Here is a 19528-nt window from a genome sequence, read left to right as displayed (position 1 = left end):
GGATGGTTGACATTCTAGGGTCCCATGGAAATACTATCTAATGCCATTAAACTCCTTCCCCTCAACTGATAACACTTGGATAATCATGGCAGGTCAACTGAGTACATTCACCAAATTTGGGAGGAAAGCACTCCATTAGAAGGTTGAGGTGTCTGGTATTCAGATGACCCAGGATCTTAAAATGAATAAGCACAGATCTTGTCTTGGCCTGCATTAGAAATGTCTTTTCTAGGGTCAGGGGAGACTCTGGGATCTTAGATTGTGGAAGTGGCTGCACATATAATGAGTCTCTGCTGGCTAGCCTCATTCCAAATGGAGAGAGCAGGGCTCTTGCCTGGGCCAGAGCAAGTACAATCAAAATAAGCCTTCTAATCTTTGGTGGGCAGATTTGCTTTTTGTTATCACAGCTCCTCCTCCCTCATCTCAAAAAAAAAAAAAAAAAAAAAATCATTCTTAAATGCTGCTTAAGAAGTGTTTTGCTTCTCCGGGGGAAATATAATTCTGATGGTACAGGAAAACTAGAAGAGGAAAGGGATTTTGGTGCCGCCTTTGTAGCAGCGAAATCAGCCAAAGTGGAATCCAAAGGCTCTAGTAAGACAAGATTTTAATGAGAGTGGAGCAGAGGTCCAGCTGCATTTCACTGGGTTCTTGAAGCCTTCGCTAGAGGCAGGATCCGTAGTTGTTCAAGTCGGGCATCTGCAAGGCTTGGAAGGGAAGAAAATGGTGGCGATCATTGAGCTCAATGGGCTTCTACTATGTTAAAAAAAATTTTGAAACGTTTTGTTACATACATACTTGCCACAATAAAAAAAAACATATTAAAACAATACAAAAACAAATTTTGTATCAGTCAGGATAGGCTAGATTGTGCTGTAGTAACACATAATTCCCAGATTTGGGTAGCTTAAACAGAGATTTGTTTCTCTCTCATACTTCGTGTCTGTAATGGGTTGATGTCGTACGCTGAATTCTCCAAAGCAAAAAACCAGACCTGCTGCCGTCTAGTCAATTTTGACTCATAGCTATCCTACAGGACAGAGTAGAACTGTCCCATAGGCTTTCCAAGGAGTGGCTGGTGGATTTGAACTGCTGACCTTTTGGTTAGCAGCTGAATGCCACCAGGGTTCTAGAGGAGCAAAATCAGTGAAATTAGACCCTAGTGGCATAGTGGTTAAGAGCTATGGCTGCTAACCAAAAAGTCAGCAGTTCAAATCCACCAGGCACTCCTTGGAAACCCTATGGGGCAGTTCTATTCTGTCCTATAGGGTCACTATGAGTCACAATTGACTCGACAGCAGTGGGTTTGGTGAGTTTTATACATATATGTATGGGGGGGGGGAGATTTATCTCAAAGAAATTTCTCACACAGTTGTCGAGGCTGGCAAGTCCCAAATCTGTGGGTCAGGCATCAAGCTGGAGGCTTCTCCTGACTCATGTGGTTGCAGGGGCTGACAAACCCGAAACTGATGGGTCAGGCAGAAGGCTGCTGCTCATGGGGTTGCAGGAGCTGGCAAATTCCAAGATATGCAGGTCAGGCGGCCGGCTGCTGGCTCATGTCCCAAGAACTGGAGGTCAGAGGATGACAAGTTGGATGCAGGATGCAGAGAGAGCTTTGCCAGAGCATCTATATATATTGGATGCAGGCCATACCCCCAATGAAACTTATTGGCTTTCAACTGATTGGAGTTTCAACTGATTGGCTGCTCATTTCAGATCACAAAATGGAGGATGATTACATAGTATCTGCCAAACCAGTGAGAACCATGACCTAGACAAATTGACACATAACCTTAACCATCAGATTTTACTTGGGTGTTCTCTCATCATAGTCACACAGGGACACAGGCTGGTGAAGCAGCCACCATCTTGAACTTTGGGGGTCCTAATGCAGTGAGGAAAGAGTGCTCTAGAGAGTCCTGCTCAAGAAATTAGATGCTCAAGCTAGAATAGACACATGTCATTTTCAGTCATTTCCATTAATAATTCATTGGCTAAAGCAGTCATATGACCCCACCCAGCCGCAAGGAACCAGGAAATTATGTGCCTGGAATGAGGGAGATGGGTGAGTATTTGGTGAACAGCATTATTGACAACCACAACTGGGATCCTTATGAAGCTGAAGCACAGATTTTCTCTTTTCTTTTGATTTCTTGTCTACTTTAATTCCCCCAGATAGCACTTCATCTGTGTTAGTGTCTACAGCTGGCAACAGCAATGTGGGTCTACAGAGTGTAAAATGTACTGTATTCTGGAAACGTTACTCTTGTTTAGGGAACGCTATTGTTGTAACTAAATTGTATGTGTCTAGGGTTGGTCCTATGACATCTGTGTGTCCTGTTTGCTGCTTGGAACTTTGGAAAAGTGGAACAGATGAGACATGAAGTTGGAATTAACACTACAGTGCAGGTGCTGAAATGATTCCATCCACTCTAGTGGAAGACATCTCAGAATGCCGCTGTTAGAGCAGGAGCCACTCTATCCAGGCTGCGTGGTGCCAGGAACTTGGTAAATCTGTCAGTCAAGGTCCTGGCAGGAAACAGAATACAACTCAAATGGTTCAAAAGACTTTCAGAGGTGTGGACAGAGTTAAGGGAGTCAACATGGTTGTTTAGGCACCTGAGGACAGTAACAGTGGGAGCCTGGCAATATCCTTATGTGGTAAGGAGGGAGAGGAGCTAGTGTTAGCCCAGTGAGAGCTTGGAGCTGGAGAGAAGCGGCTATTGGGCAGGAACTGTGGTTTCTCCAGTATGCAGCCATTGCCAGAAATGTGGCCCAAAGCAGAGAGGGGGCTGGAGGAAACACCCCAAACTCTCTTTCCTCCCACCTGCCAATCAGTTGGTCTTGGTTCTCATTGGATGAAACTGAAGAGAAGCCAGACAGCAAGGAAGCTCCAGCTCCAGTGATACAGCTCCCAGGGATCAACCTCCCAGGATAGAAAAAGCCTCTGAGAAAGATATGTGTGTTTATGTGTTTGGTGAGGCGTAGGGAGCGGTGATAAAGAGATCAGCACAATGAGACTGCCTCTAACTGGGATTGGGCAAAATAAGAAAATTACAGTGAGACTTTTGTGCTTTAATTTCTCTGGGACTTTAATTTCCCCAAGGGAAGGGAGATTTTATTTTTTCTATGGCAACAAAGAAAGGTAGAGTTTGTTAGTGGAACTTATATTTCTGTGAAGGAATTTAATAAAGGGAGGGAATACATGTGGTTTCAATTTGTTTTTTTTTTTATTTTTTTATTTTGGGCATTGTATGTGTGTTACACAGCTGTTTACCGCTCTAGTAAGCTAGGCTTCTCTCATAAGGCTAGGAATTGAGTTGAGAAATAAAATAGGGATAATGTTTACTGACTCTATGACCTTGGACTCAGTATCTTGCTCTATCCATTTCAGAGGCTTCTAGGCAACCAGCAAAACTGCCCATTTCTCTAGTTCAGGAATTTATAAAAATTAGGAGTAAATGTTAGAAGATAGCTTCAGAGGTTTTAAACAAGCTGCTGGTCTGCTCCGCTGAAGGGGATTTGCTCACTGCTGGTTGACCATAAACTCCTGGTTGACCAAGTTCAGTGGTCTAACAGAACACAACGTGGGTAAATGCAGAGAAACGAACACTTCCACCACTTTCAGAATCAACCTACCTCTTCCTGACCCCTACCTACTACCCAGGGAGGACCTGTTGTCTGATCAGATTGCTGAGATGCTGATTGGGTCTTATTTACCAGCTGGGGCAGGGCTAAGCCTGCTAGGAGATTCCTGATTTGATTCAGTTCACTGATTCTATCAGGTGGAAAGAGAGAGAGCAGTAGGAAGTTGCATGCTCTTTGTGGTGTGGAAGACTTCACCAAATTCCTTCCTACTTCCGTTTTTAAGTTCTGCTCTCTTTTCCTGAGCATGTTGGTTACTGACCTATGACTTTTTGAGTTTAGCAGGTAGATAGGAAGCCCTGCTTAAGACTTAAGCGCAAGCTTGTGTTTAATACAGAGCTTTGTGTTGAAATCGAAATGTCACTGACGTAGCTGGTAATAAAGAGGCACTTTGAGTTTAATTCTGCTTTCATTTTTTGGTAAATGTGTTCTTTGCGTACCTCCAGGGAAGCGGGGAGGGTATGGAAGAAGGTATAGTAGACATTCATTTTTGCCTGCCCAGCACCCTTTCCCCGTCTCAATCACCATTTTCTTCTGGTAAGAGCATTTTCCTTTTGAAAATTTTTCTCCTCCATTTCAACCATGCAGTTCTAGTGGGAGGCTGTCAGTCATTGGCTATGGGTGGGCAGATGACCCAAGACGTACCAGTCAGAGCACCTGACCCTCTAACAACAGTAAGTGATTGGCCCTGCTTTGATTATATGCCCACCTTTTGTAAGTGCCATTTTTGTTGTTTAATTGAATGTTGGTTGGAAAGAGCCTTTTCCTTTCTGGTAGTGAAGTTGGTAAGAAGTGAGCATAAAACAACCAGGATTCATGCCTCCACCGGATGGAAAAGTCAGTCTTCCATAGGAGAGAATGAATTCGATACTCAGCAACAAAGAAAAACACCAAGAACTTTCCAAAGAGATATTCTAATCCCTACTTCCAATCTTTCCCAGCTGCACCTGCACCCTTCCTGGAGCCAATAATGTTTCCTTTGTGTCTAGGGTAGACTTAATTCAATTTCTGTCACAACAATAGGAGATTGTCAGGGAGAAGGTGAGCATTTCTGGGTCCCTGTCCATCATGCCACCTCCAGCCTAAACCTTTAACAATATGGATTAGATAAAGTAATGGCATAAAGTCAACAGTGATGAAATCTCCCTAAGTGAGTCAGAAGGTGCTACACAAAGAAACAGTTCAGAAGCTGTTAAAGGCATAGATTTTCAGAACACAAAAGCACAGGGCAAAGTTTAAGGCGCTTCAAGTAACATAAGGACTGTAGTGAAAGTAAAAATTCTGCAGCCACACTATGGCATTTGGACTTTATCCCACAGGTGATGGGGAGCCACAGAGTATCTGCAACCCAAGATCCATGACATCTCTTTTCAATCAAAGTAACTGATCTGATTCAAGCTGACACTTCTTCATTTCCAAAAACCAACCCATTGCTGTGGAGTCAATTATGACTGATAGAGACCTTATAGGACAGAGTAGAACTGCTCCATAGGGTTTCCAGGGAGCAGCTGGTGGATTTGAACTGTGGACATTCCGGTTAGCAACCAAGCTCTTAACCACTGCACCAGCAGGGCTCCCTTCTTGGTTTGTTGTTGTTACGTGCTGTTGAGTTGGTTCCGACTCATAGCGACCCTATAGGACAGAGTAGAACTGTCCCAGAGGGTTTCGAGGGAGCAGCTAGTGGATTCAAACTGCCAATCTTTTGGTTAGCAGCCAAGTTCTTAACCACTGCGCCACCAGGACTCCCCATTCTTGGTTTAGGTGATAGGAAAAAAAGGGGAGATTAGATGTTAAAAATACCTTCAAGAGTTCTGGAAGCAGAATCAGAGGTCATTGCATTGTCTCCAGAAATTTGAGGCAAGGAAGGATGGGACAATGTTAGTCACTGGTGACCATGGACCAAGTTACCTTGCCTCTCAGGGCCTCTATCTTTCCGTCTGTGAAATGACAGAGCCCATTCACCAGTGCTCCGTTCTGTGAGAAGCCTTTGCAGACTCATGTACTGACCGACACCGCCATCTAGTGGGAACCTTTGGAAATCACCCCCAGCTGCTTCAGTCCTTCATCAACCTGGGAGGAGGGACAGCCCATACCTTCTGCCTGGTCTCTCAATGACCATCTCTTTTAAATTCAGGTTCATCACCCCAGCCCACCACCACTATGCACATGAACACAATCCCCTACATGGGAATAGGGCTCTACAACCTGCAAGCTTTTCCCACTTACCAATCTCTATGACCCTCAAAATTAGTGCAATCTGTGCTTCCTAGGTTCTATCCATCAACTTAGGATAAATATAAAATGATAATATTGTCAGAAAATGGAATTTCTCTGAATCTTTCACTATCTTTCTTGAATGACCTTCAGCCCCATCATATTCCTCCCCAATAATTCTGGGGATTATCAATACCAGTTGACAACTCCTGTTATCTTGGTCTACCGTGTTTGTTATTTTGTTAACTCTGTTTTAGCTCACTGGGATGAGATGTCCTTTTTCAGTTCATTATCTTCACGGATATCAAACCCCCCATGCTTCATGAGCTAGGAAAGCCCACATGAGAGTTGCTCGTGGTAGATACTGGGGGCACTGCTAAAAGTCCCTGGATGATACAAATGGTTTATGCTCTCGGCTACTGAGAGATTGGAGGTTCAAGTCCACCCAGAGGCCTGGAAGAAAGGCCTGGCAATGTATTTCCAGAAAATCAGCCATTGAAAGCCCTATGGAGCAGAGTTCTATTCTGACACATATGGGGTTGCCATGAGTCTGAGTTGACTCGACAGTGACTAGTTGGTATCTATGCTGAAAGGGCCATGACCATCAGATGTCCTCTAATATCTGAGCTGCTGGTGCCATTGTCAAGGACATTGGCTATGCCAAAGGTTCTATTACTGGGACAATATCCCCGGTGCCTCCCCTTACCACAAACTGCTTTCATCACCTGATACCCTATGAAGATATCAGAAGAGAAGGTTTTGTTGTGAAGTCCAAATTCTGGCAAAATGTTCCCACTGGAGAAAATCATCCCTACTTCTGGTTCCACTTGCTTACTCCCATGCCCCCAACTTCTACTCCCTTCCTCTTTCAACCCTAGGGTGAGAATAGCAAAACCTATACTAGCAACCCTGGGTATAGTTCTACCAAATCAAGATGTGACTTTTTCCTTCCCCATGACATAAGTCAGAAGCATGGCCAGGTCTGGGACTGGGTGGGTGAAGGACAGCTGGAGAGCCATGCCTTGTTTTTCTGTCCCTCATCTTGGGAAAGTGGTAGATGATGAAGGATCTGCTGATCTGGCCTCCTGCTTGAGTGACACATATCAGCTTTGACAATGGATTTCTAGCACCAGGAAACTCCTTGAACATCATCTATTTGCTTTGTACAGTGTTCAACCTGGATCCTGATTAAAGGAGGATGTGGGAGGGAAGAGAAGAGCTGGCAGAAAGGAAGAAGAGACAAAGACAAGGCAGATACAATCAAAACTTCATTAAAAATACATAGAAAGTGCCCACATTTTCGGTCATTTTGTGGTCTCTTAACAAGACTTCCTGCCTTTAACATAATGTGAAATTGAAATTGCTGAAATTGACTGACTTTCTGTCTAATTCTGCAGCAGCGAAACAGAATGAAGAGACTTTTTTGTTTTCTTTTGTGTCTGTTTTTAGTCATGCATTTTGCAAGATTGCTGTTGTCAACATAAATCCCAAGGATTATGTTTTTTCTCTCCTGTCAGCTCAAGACTCCACCCTGCTTTTCCAAGAAGCTGAGTCTTTCTTCTCCATGCATTGCTTGCGAAAGATCATGGAGGAAGGGGAAAGTTGAAAGCTTCTGCAGAGGTGGTGACTGAACTGGTTTGAAAGCAGGGAAATGGTCCAGGTACACAGAGCAGAAGGCCCTGTGTTCAGCTCTCCTCTCCCATCACTATCCCTATGTCGAACCCTATTCATTCCAATTATTATATGCCTACTGTGTGCAAGAAATCCACAATTTAGACAGTACACAGTGTCATGGTGATGAGTGAGTATATAGAAGATTAATTTTGATACAGTATGCAAGACCATAGAAGCAATAAAGGAGAAGGCTATTCAGCACTGAGAGGAGAGGTGGACCAGAATAGTAGAAATTGGAAAGAGCAAATTAAAAACTACGAAATCCTGAAGAGGACTTTAGAACTAGCATGAGTCTAAAATCTTACCCGTGTTGGGAATTGCTGAGAATTTAGGGAACATCTAGTTGAACCTACTCATTGTACCAGTAAGGTGGCTGAGTCCTGATTCTGGGCAATATCAGGCAAGATTTTCTACGTCCACTTCACATTGCCTGATTTGCATTGCCCCAAGTTCCTGTAAAAGGAAGGGATGTGCCCATGTGGCGATGAATAAGGGAAAATTATTGTCTGTAAGACACAAACACAGCATTAAAAAAATATGTTCTCATTGTAGCATTTGAAAAAATACAAGGAATCAGAATAAAATTGCTCACCCATAGAGACTGGAAATTGGGTCCATTCGTTCACCAGCTGATTATCAAGTATCTGGTATGTGCCAATCTCTATACTAGGCATTGCTGTTGTTCTTGTGTGCCATTGAGTGTATTCCAATTCATAGTGACCCTATAGGACAGAGTAGAACTGTCCCATAGGGTTTCCTAGTCTGTAATCTTTATGGGAGCAGATAACTAGGTCTTTTCTCCCCTGGAAATGCTGGGTGAGTTCAAACTGCCGACCTTTCAGTTAACACTTGAGCACTTAACCACTGTGCCACTGGGGCTCCTATACTGGGCATAGCAGACAGAAAAATGAGTAAAATGTAGCCCCTGTTCTGAGAAAGTTGGTAATTCCTCAATTTACTCATGCTTCCTTTTCCCTAGAGTAATAACCCCCATCATTCCTCTTTTGGTTACAAGCCCTTTCTTCATTCCACCTACTAAACTCACTCATTGACCCTTTGACAACACCCACCACCCATCTTCCAGTTTACCCAGCTTCCTGACAGCTCTCATCTCCATATCTACCTTGGAATTCATGGCTAACTATACCAGCTATATTCTCACCAATGCCCTTGACCTTTGACTTAACCACCCTGCCAATCCCCAGTTTGGGTCCAACCCATACTTCCATCCCTTCTTTGAATTTATATTCATTAAGCATCTATCCCACCAGCTGCTCCGCAGAAGCAGATGTGACAGCCTGCTTCCGTAAAGATTACAGACTAGGAAACCCTATGGCGCAGTTCAATTCTGTCATATAGGGTTGCTATGAGTCAGAATTGACTAGACTGCATACAGCAACAACAAAGCATCTACCATGGGCTATACAATCATCTAGGCACTGAGGATATCTCAGTGAGCAAACCAAAATTCCCCCTGAGCTTTTGCTCTAGTGGCACGAGACAATTTACATATAAATAATAAACGTATTAAAAAAATCAAACATATAATGCCATGTAGTGATGAGGGCGGCAAAAAAATAATAATAAAGCAGGGTAATAATAGTGGTCTAGGAAAGACTCTTTGACCTGAATGAAGCGAATATCTAGTATTTGAACCTTCCAGGAAGTGGGAACAGTGAATGCCAAGGCTCTGGGGTAAGAAATGTAATTGTATGTTCAAGGAACAGGAAGTGGCTGGACAACACCATCTAAAGAACAGGTGCAAATGGAAAGATAAGAGGCCCAAGGACTGAGCCTTGGGAGTACTCTGACATTCAGAGGTCTAGAAGGGTGGAAGAACCAACTAAGGAGACTGAGACAAAGTAGCCAGATGGTAGAAGGAAAACCCAGTGAACCCGGTGTCCTGGAGGCTGAAGCATGTCAGAAAGGAGGCCTTGGACTCTCTCCACACCTGCTTCACAGCTACTAAGAGCATATGCCAATCACGGAGCTGGGGATCTCGCTCATCCTACATGTTCGTTTTTTCTACCCCAAGTGGGTCTTGACACCCTTGGGTTCTCTCCTCAGTCTTTATTAGGTAGTTTTCTTGACTGGGTTTCACAGTATTTCTTCCACTTTCCCCATCCCCTATCCCCTCACATCGCATAAACATCTTCTTCATTAGAAAAGATGACAATAAACTCACTTTCCTTCACTTCAAAATTACTTCCATCTTTTCCTTCTTCCATCAGAGAAGCAAAAGCAGTGCTCTCCTACTTTCCTGGCGAACCACTTCACTGGGCCTTCCCAGGTTTGCCACCTTGATTCTAAGTATCCCAGCCTCCTAGTTGCCAAAGCTAGAAATCCTGGATGTATTAGCAACTGGCTGCACAGTCCCAGCCTTGGAAATAGAAAGTCCCAGCCTTGTTCACTCCTAATGCAGATAGTCTCTTATGTCCCTCACTCTAAATTTACCTTCAAGCTGTGGCATCACTATAAAATTCAGATCTGGTGGCACACACATACACACACATAAACACACAAATCCAGTTTTGAGCCCTTCTTAAGGGCGCTGTCACAATAGGTGCAAACAATAGAAGAAACTCTATGTAAACAGAAGAGTAAGTGATTAATTCTGATTGGTAGAGGGGATGGAGGCAGGGAGGAGATGGTCTAGAAAACGTGAAAAGTGATGTTTGAGCTGGATGTCGAAGGCTCTGTGGCAAAAATGCAGGCATAGGATTTAACTTTGACCTGTGGCCAAGAAAGTATATGGTAGATTTGGGGAGAGTTATACCATTTGATGGAGCCTGGTGGCACAGTGGTTAAGAGCTTGGCTGCTAACCAAAAGGTCAGCAGTTCAAATCTACCAGCTGCTCCTTGGAGACCCTATGGGGCAGTTTTACTCTGTCCTATAGGGTTGCTATGAGCCAGAATCAACTCGACAGTAATAGGCTTGGTTTGGTTTTGGTTTATGCCATTTGATGTAATGGAGCATTCATGTGCAACAAGAGATGAGGCTGGGATAGAGGACTAAGGCGTCAGACTGCAATGGGGACTTACTTACATGCATAAATAGCATAGACTTTCTCCCTGAAGGAGCTTCTGAAGGCTTTTGAATAGAGGAGGGAAGGGTTTGCAACTTACTGAAGGACTTCCACAGTTAAGAAAATGACTCAAGCTAAAGCCTGAGGCAGGAATGAGTCTGGCATGTGTAGTAAACAGTGGGCAGACAAGTTTGGCAGGAACCTCAGGTTCAGATGAGGCTAGGAAGGATGAGTTGTTGGAGTAGAGTACAGAGGACATTCGTTGTCGGGCTCAAGGGTCTGGACTCCATCCTTTAGGTAGTGGCCTGTATTCTCTCGAGTTCTCCAAGTCTTCTGGCCTTTTGTCAGAGTGTGCATTGCAAATATTTGTCCAGATATTGTGATTGCTGTGAATTAAAGACAAGGGTTCTTGGGGAGTCCTGCATGCTGGCACCAAATCAGAGCTGTGGAGGGGGATGAAGATGGTGATCAGCAGGGAAGCTGTCAGTGCAGCGGAGACCAGTAGAGGCAAGAGAGGAGGCCCGGGGCCAGGGAAACTGAAAGTGGTGCAGATAGTCCTGTAAAGTCCTGTAGTATCACAGGAGGAAGGGAATGACAGGTCCATTCCTCCTGGAGAACAAATGAGAAATCTAAGGACATTGAAAGGAGCCTTCGTGGCGCAGTGGTGAAGAGCTCGGCTGCTAACCTCCAGCAGTTTGAACCCACCAGCCACTTCCTAGGAGAATGTTGTAGCAGTCTGCTTCTGTAAAGATTACAGCCTTGGAAACCCTATAGGGCAGTTCTACTCTGTCCTATAGGATCACTAAGAGTTGCAATCAACTCAACAGCAATGTTTTTTTTTTTTTGGAAGGACATTGAAGGGAAAGCAAATTGCCTATGTTAAAGAATTAGAACTTGGGTTTCATGACTCCCAACCCAGTGCTCCTTTTTAACACTGTGAATTGAACCTGAGAAATTGAACCTGAGAAGTGAGGAGTGAGGAGAAGGTTGGGCACAAGAAATTAAGTTGAGATCCAAGAATTATGCTTATAGTTCCCAATGATATATGTGCATTTAGACATAAAATAGCCCTGGGCCATATGTGCCATTAGCTTTGCCTCTGGTATCTCAATAAACAGGGATCGACCCTCACGTCCCCTCCAAGCCAGATCTTTTCTGAACCGATCATTCCTGGCTCACACACTTTTATTTGCTAGCAAGCAGCCCATACTGCTTCAAAGCTTAGACTCATGGGGTCCTGAAAAGGGTGGGCACGATGGTATTTAAATACAATGAATTTTCCCCACTGCACAGTTATATAGTCTCATTTCTCTAAGTTTAGAAAATAGTCTCATTTCTGTACATTTAGAAAATAAAGGCAGTTTGTACTGAAACAAATTACCTGGAGCCCCATAACCACAAATGGGTTTAGCATGTTTTTAAGCTCACAGCCTCACCTGTTGAGAATCCAAAGCTACACACACCTGGCCTGGTATTTGATATCCTTTCTCCCTCAGGGAAATTCTGTTCTGGTTCTACAACTTGCTCTGGGCTTCTCAGATTCCTACAACCAACTACAACAAAATCAAATAAAACTCAAGTCTTTCTCCAAAACACATGTGGATTGAGAACCCCCATAGTTCTCAGGAGTTTAAAACTGAGGTAGGAATCTTCATAGATGTCTTAGAAGAACAAAATGGAAGAAAAATGGAGAAACGGGACATGGGAGAAGAGCTAAGAAAATAAGAGCTAAGAATATGTCTTTCAATTGCAAAAGCTCAAGTATTAAGCAGAAAGAATTTCTAAAAATGCACACACCTAGATATATACTAGTGGCTTTCTGTATTCCAAGGATAAAGAGAAAATTCCAAAAGCTTTCGGAGATGAAGGAACAAGAATCAAAAAGATGTCAGATCTAATCCACAACTCTGAATACTAAAGGACAATGAAGCAATGCCCTCAACAATCTGAGAGAAAACGAATGCGTATAGAATTCTAGGCGCACAATATCAAATCAAATTTGAGAACAAATAAAAATGTTGTGCCAGTCCAGGTCCTCCAAGAAACAGATGCCAAGATGGAACTATGCATGTAAGAAATTTATTAGGACAAACATCTGTAAGAGACAATGGAGCCAGGAGAGGCTGGGGCAGCTGTCAGATTGCGAAGCTGATCTGACCCCGAGTAAAGGAGAGAGAGAGAGAAGGAAGAAAGGTTGGGTGGAAGCATCTTAGACTATGGTGCCATTTTAAGAGAGTTTGAAAAGGCTTGTAGGGAGTCCTCAAGCCCAAGATGCCTATCAGAGGAGTCCCAGGAACAGACCTGCCTTAATATCCTGTGCTCTTGATCACTGGCTGGAGGCGGCCTATAAGGAGGCTCCACGAGATTTCAGGCAGCGGCTGGGGCTGCGGATCAATTACACTCCCTGCAGCGGGAGATCTGAGAGGTGCATTCTCATGGCAGGAACAGATGTTTTGATGTGCAAGGATTCAGATGTTTTGATGTGCAAGGATTCAGATGTTTTGATGTGCAAGGATTCAGAAATTTTACAACCCGCTGACCCTGTGTGTTAAAAATGAAGGATATACTTTAGAGAAAGGAATCCAAGAAGAAGATGTAATTTTTCTGCGATAAATGCTCAGGAGTACAATTGCTGGATCATATGGCAGTGGCATGTTTAGGTTTTAAAGACACTGCCTGTTTTTGAGAGTGAGTGTACCATTTTATGTTCCCACCAACAACATAGGAGTGACACATCCTTTGCGTACTCACCCGCATTTGGTGGTGGTCTTATTTTTGTTAACTCTTCTGATAGGTGTGTAGAGATCATTTTTGTGGTTTTAATTTGCATTTCCCTAAAGACTAATGATGTTGAACATATTTCATGTGCTTATTTGCCATCTGTATATACTCTTTAGTGAAACTTCTGTTATGTCTTTTGTTGATTTTCTAATTGGATTATTTGTGTTTGTCGCTTTTTTTTTTTTTACTGTTGAGTTCTAAAAAGTCTTTATTAGTTCCCTGTCAGATATGTGGTTTGCAACTATTTTCTCCTAATATGTAGTTTGTTCATCCTCATTCATCCTCTCAACAGTCACAAAGCAAAAGTTTTTAATTTTGATGATGAAGTCCAATTTATCAATTTTTCTGTGTATAAATTGTGCTTTTGGTGTCAAGTCTAAGAACTCATTACCTAAAAAAATGCTAAAGATTTTCTCCAATGTTTTCCTAAAAAGTCTATAATCTGTGATCCATTTTGAGTTCATATCTGTATAAGGTGTGATTTTTTTTTTTTTGCCTCTGGATAACTGATTGCTGCAGCACCATTTGTTGAAAAAGGCAATTGTTCTTCCACTGAATTGTTTTTGCACTTCTGTGAAAATCATTTGGAAAAAAAATTATGTCAGTGTATTTCTAGGTTCTCTATTTTGTTTCACTGATGTGTCTATCCTCGGCTAATACCACGCCATCTTAATTACTATAGTTAAAATTGGGTAGACCCATTTCTTTCATTTTATTCTTCTTGTTAAAAGTTGTTCTAGCTATTCTAGGTTTTTTGCCTTTCCATATAAAATTTGGAATAATCTTGCTGGGATTTTGATAGGAATTGCATTAAACCTGTATATCAGTTTGGGGACATCTTTACTTTGTTTAGTTTTCCAATTCACGAACATAGTATGTCTTGCTATTTATTTAGATCTTCTTTGATTTCTTCCATTAGTGTTTTGTAGTTTTCAGCATACAAGGTCTTTACATAGTTTGTTAGATTTTTACCTAAGTGTCTTTCTCGTCTAGTGCTACCAAAATAAACATACCACAAGTTGGTGGCTTTTGAATAGAAATTTATTTTCTCACAGTTTAGGAGGCTAGAAGTCTGAATGCAGAGCACCAGCTCTAAGGGAAGGCTTTCTCTCTGTCGGCTCTGGAAGAAGATCCTTGTCTCTTTTCAGCTTCTTTCCTTAGAATCTTCATGTGGCTTGACATCTACTGTCAGGGATTGAAATATGTCCCCTAAAAATATCTGTCAACTTGACTGGGTCATGATTCCCAGTGTTGTATGATTGTGTACCATTTTGTAATCTGATGTGATTTCCTTATGTGTTGTAAACTCTATCACTAGGATATAGTAAGTTAGAATAGTGGCAGTTATACTGATGAGGTCTACAAGATTAGATAGTGTCTTAAGCCAATCTCTTTTGAGATATAAAAGAGAGAAGTGAGCAGAGACACATGGGAAACTCCTACCACCAAGAAAGCAGTGCAGGGAGCAGAGAGCATCCTTTGGACCTGAGGATCCTGCATAGAGAACCTCCCAGACCAAGGGAAGACTGATGCATCACAAGGACCTTTCTCCAGAGCTGACAGAGAAAGCCTTCCCCTGGAGCTGATGCCCTGAATTTGTACTTATAACCTACTGGACTGTGAGAGAATAAACTTCTTTTTGTTAAAGCCATCCACTTGTGGTATTTCTGTTATAGCAGCACTAGATGACTAAGACATCTACCTTCTCCCATTTCTGCCTGCTTCTTTGTGCCTGTATGCTCATTTTATATGTCAGAGATGATTGGCTTCAGGCATACCCTACACTGATATGGCCTTATTAACATAACAAAGAAAACTCATTCCCAAATGGGATTACAACAACAAATATGGGGGTTAGGATTTACAACACATATTTGGGGGAGGGACACAATTCAATCCATAACACTATTTCATTTTTTCAGTGATTGTAAATGGTATTGTATTTTTAATTTTGTTGTCCACATGTTCATTGCTACTATATAGAAATACAATTGATTTTAGTGTGTTTATCTCGTATTCTGTGATATTGCTGAACTCACTAGTTCTAGCAAGTTTTTTTGTATATTCTTTGGGACTTCCTACACAGAGCACCATGTCTTCTTCAAATAGGGACAGTTTTATTCCTTCCATTCTGATCTGTATGAATTCTATTTCCTTTTCTTGCCTTACCACACTGACTAGTATGTGCAGCATTATGTTTAATAAGAGCAGTGAAAGAGGACATTTTTGCCTTGTCCTCAATCTTAAGACAAGACATTCAGTGTTTCACCACTAAATAAAATTTAGGTGTAATTTTTTGTAGATGCTCTTATCAAAGTTGAGGACATTCCCTTCAATTCCTATTTTTCTGAAAGCTTTTATCATGAAGCATAGAAATCTTACATCTGTTTATGTTTCTTTACCTTCTCTAATTTATAATATGTTGTTGTTGTTAGGTGGCGATGAGTTGGTTCTGACTCATAGCGACCCTATGTACTACCGAATGAAACACTGCCTGGTCTTGTGTCATCCTAACAATCGTTGTTAAATGCTTGAGCCCATTGTTGCAATGACTGTGTCAATGCATCTCATTGAGGTCTTTCTCTTTTTCGCTGACCTTCTACTTTACCAAGCATGATGACTTATCCCTCCTGATAACATGTCCAAAGTATGTGAGATGTAGTCTCGCCATCCTCACTTCTAAGGAGCACTCTGGTTGTACTTCTTCCAAGACAGATTTGTTCGTTCTTTTGACAGTCCATGGTATATTCAATATTCTTCGCCAACACTGCAATTCAAGGGCATCAATTCTTCTTCGATCTTCCTTATTCATTGTCCAGCTTTTGCATGCATATGAGGCAATCGAAAGCACCATGGCTTTCGTCAGGCACACCTTAGTCTTCAAGGGGAAATCTTTGCTTTTCAACACTTTAAAGAGGTCTTTTGCAGCAGATTTTCCTGATGCAATGCATCATTTAACTTCTTGACTGCTGCTTCCATGGGTGTTGATTGTGGATCCAACTAAAATGAAATCCTTGAAAACGTCAGTCTTTTTTTCTCTGTTTATCATGATGTTGCTTATTAGTCCATTTGTGAGGATTTTTGTTCTCTTTATGTTGAGGTGTAATCCATACTGAAGGCTGTGGTCTTTGATCTTCATCAGTAAGTGCTTCAAGTCCTCTTCACTTTCAGCAAGCAAGGTTGTGTCATCTGCATAACACAGGTTGTTAATGAGTCTTCCTCCAATCCTGATACCCTGTTCTTCTTCGTATAGTCCAGCTTCTTGATTTACAATCTAGTTGTCTTAAATAATTCTTCTACACACATTTAGAACTGCATCAGACAATATATTTTGCTTCAACCATCAAACATAATTTAGAAAACTCAAGAGGAGGAAGCATATTATATTTACATCTATTTTTACTCTGTTGTTCTTTCTTTTTTCTGATGTTTCAAGATTCCTTCTTTTATCATATCCTTTTTGTTTAAAGCACTTTCTTTAGCCAATTTTTTTTAAGCTAAGTCTGTTGGTAACAAATTCTCTTAGTTTTTCTTTATCTGAGAATGTCTTGATTTCCCCTTCATTTATAAGGATGTTTTCACAGGGTATAGGATTCTAGATTGACAGTTCTTTTCTTTCAGTGCTTGAAAAATATTGTGCTGCTTATTTCTGGCCTCCATGTTTTTTGATGAGAAATCATTGTCATCTGAACTGTTTTTCCCCTATAGGTTATGATGTTGTTTCTTTCTCACTGCTTTCAAGATTTTTTCTTTGTCTTTAGGTTTCAGAAGTTTGACTATGATGTATCTTGATGTGGATTTTTTTTAGTTTATCCTGTTTGGAGCCCCCTCAGATTCTTGAATCTGTAGTTTTATGTCTTTTGCCAAGTTTAGGAGGTTTTCAGCCATTATTTTTTGAGTGCTTTTTCAGCCCCACCCTCTTTGCCCTCTCCTTTCAGGACTCCAATGACGTGAACGTCAGAGGTTTTTTTTTTTTAAGTATCTTTCAGTCTATTGTTCAGATTGAGCAATTTCTAATATTCTGTCTTCAAGTTCACTGATTCTTCTGTCCCCTCCACTTTGTTTTTGAGTCCGTCCTTTAAGTTTATTTTGCTTTTGTGTTTCTTGCTTTTAAAATTCTCATTTGGTTCTTCTTTATGTCATCTATTTCTTTACTGAAACTTTCTATTTCTTTGTTGAGACTTTTTTTTCACTTGTTTGAAGTGTGTTCATAAATCTCATTGAAGCATTTTTGTGATGGCTGCTGTACAATCTTTGTCAAATAATACTAACAACTCTGTCATCTCTCTGTGGGCATCTATTGATTATCCTTTTTCATTTAGCTTGAGATCTTCTTGGTTCTTGGTATGATGATTGATTTTCAGCTGAAACCTGGACATTGGAGTCTTATGTCATGAGACTCTAGATCTTGTTTAAACCCTCTATTCTAGCTGGCTTCCTCTGACACTACTCTAGTAGAAGGGTGGGTGACACTTTGTTACTGCCAGATGGAGACAGAAGCCCAAGTTTTGGAGCTCTTTGTTACTGCTGGTTAGGGGTGGGATTGCCAGCTTCCCAAGAGGCCTCCAATGATACCTCCCTGGCTGGGAGTGATAGGATTGCCTCATGCATGCTCCCCACATGGCCTCTACTGACACCGCAGGGGTGAGGGATAGCTTCATTACCACTGGATGGTGGTGAAAGCCTTCTCTCTCCCCTAGCACTCCTCTGATACCACCCCACTAGAGAGACTGAAGTTTGCTTCATTACAGCTAGATGGTGGTGGGAGTCCAATCTCTGGTGTGGTCTCCACTGACACTTCAAGATTTAGTAATGTAGTTACTGCCGAGCAGAATGAATGTTCCAGCTTCCTACTTGTCCTTCTCTGACACTAGCATAAACGGAAGAGGATTTGGTTCCTCCTTACAGCATGGACTCTGCTGGTATTGGTGTGGATGGGGCCATGTTTTTTCTGTGGTGTTTGGCTGGAGTAGAGTGGTTATTGTCTTAAAGTTTTCTAACTTGCAAGGCTGCCCTTTTCCTGGTCCCATGACTAGAGAAAGCAAGTTTTGTCAGGTTTTTTTTTTTTCCCCTTTGGGTCTGTACTTGTTGGTGTTTCCAAGTTGGCAGTTTCTTTCAGCTCCAAACGTGGAACATAAGAGGCAAAATAAAACCTAAGGAACTCATCACCGTATTGTTTCTTAGTCCTAAGTTCTCTAACTGGTCTGCCTTCTTCTCTCTACTTTTCAGAGTCTTATGTTCGTTTTATGTATAATACCCAGAGTTTTTAGTTGTACTTAGCAGAAAGAATAGAGCAAAGTATATCCAGAAGTGGAAGTCTAAATTGTTGGTTCATTTTAAAAACAGTTATGACTACTCAGGTCTTCTATTTTTTCTTTCAGTGAATGTCAGTAAGCTATGCGCCCCACACTCCCTCCCAGGAAAGTATCTATTTTATCTAATTTTCAAATTTATTGGGATAAAATTATTCACAGTATTCTTTCTTTTAATTTTTTTTTATTGTGCTTTAGATGAAGGTTTACAGAGCAAACTAGTTTCTCATTAATAATTAATACACATATTGTTTGGTGACATTGGTTGCTGTCTTATGCTAGGTTCTCTAGAGAAGCAAAACCAGTAAAGTGTATAAACGTATATATATATAGAGAGAGATTTAGATCAAGGAAATGGCTCACATGATTGTAGAGGCTGGAGCATCCCAAGTCTGTGGATCAGGATAGAGGCTTCTTCTAATTCGCATAGCAGCAAGGGCTGGTGAACCCAAGATTGGCAGGTCAGAGAGCAGGGCTTTTACTCACAGGCTGTGAAGGTCGATGAATTCCAAGATTGGAAGGTAAGCTGCTAGCTCAAGTCCCAAGAGCCAGAGGTCAGACGAACAGGAGACAGCTGCAGAATCCAGAGTAGGCAAAAGCCAGAATGTCCACTTATATTCTGATGCAGTCCACACACCCAAGGAAACCCCTTTTCAACTGATTGGCTACTCACAGCAGATCCCATCATGTGGGTGATCACGTATAAACACTGAGAATCATGGCGCAGCCAAGTTGACACACAATCTTAACTATCACAGTTGCCAACCCCACAACACGTCAATGCTCTCCCCTTCTCAACCTTGGGTTCCCCATTACCAACTTTCCTGTCCCCTCCTGCCTTTTTGTCCTTGCCCCTGGGCTGGTGTGCCCATTTAGTCT

The sequence above is a fragment of the Trichechus manatus genome, unplaced genomic scaffold (genome assembly GCF_000243295.1).
Source record: "Trichechus manatus latirostris isolate Lorelei unplaced genomic scaffold, TriManLat1.0 scaffold00065, whole genome shotgun sequence".
In the NCBI taxonomy this organism is placed as follows: Eukaryota; Metazoa; Chordata; class Mammalia; order Sirenia; family Trichechidae; genus Trichechus; species Trichechus manatus.
This window is presented reverse-complemented; position numbering follows the sequence as displayed.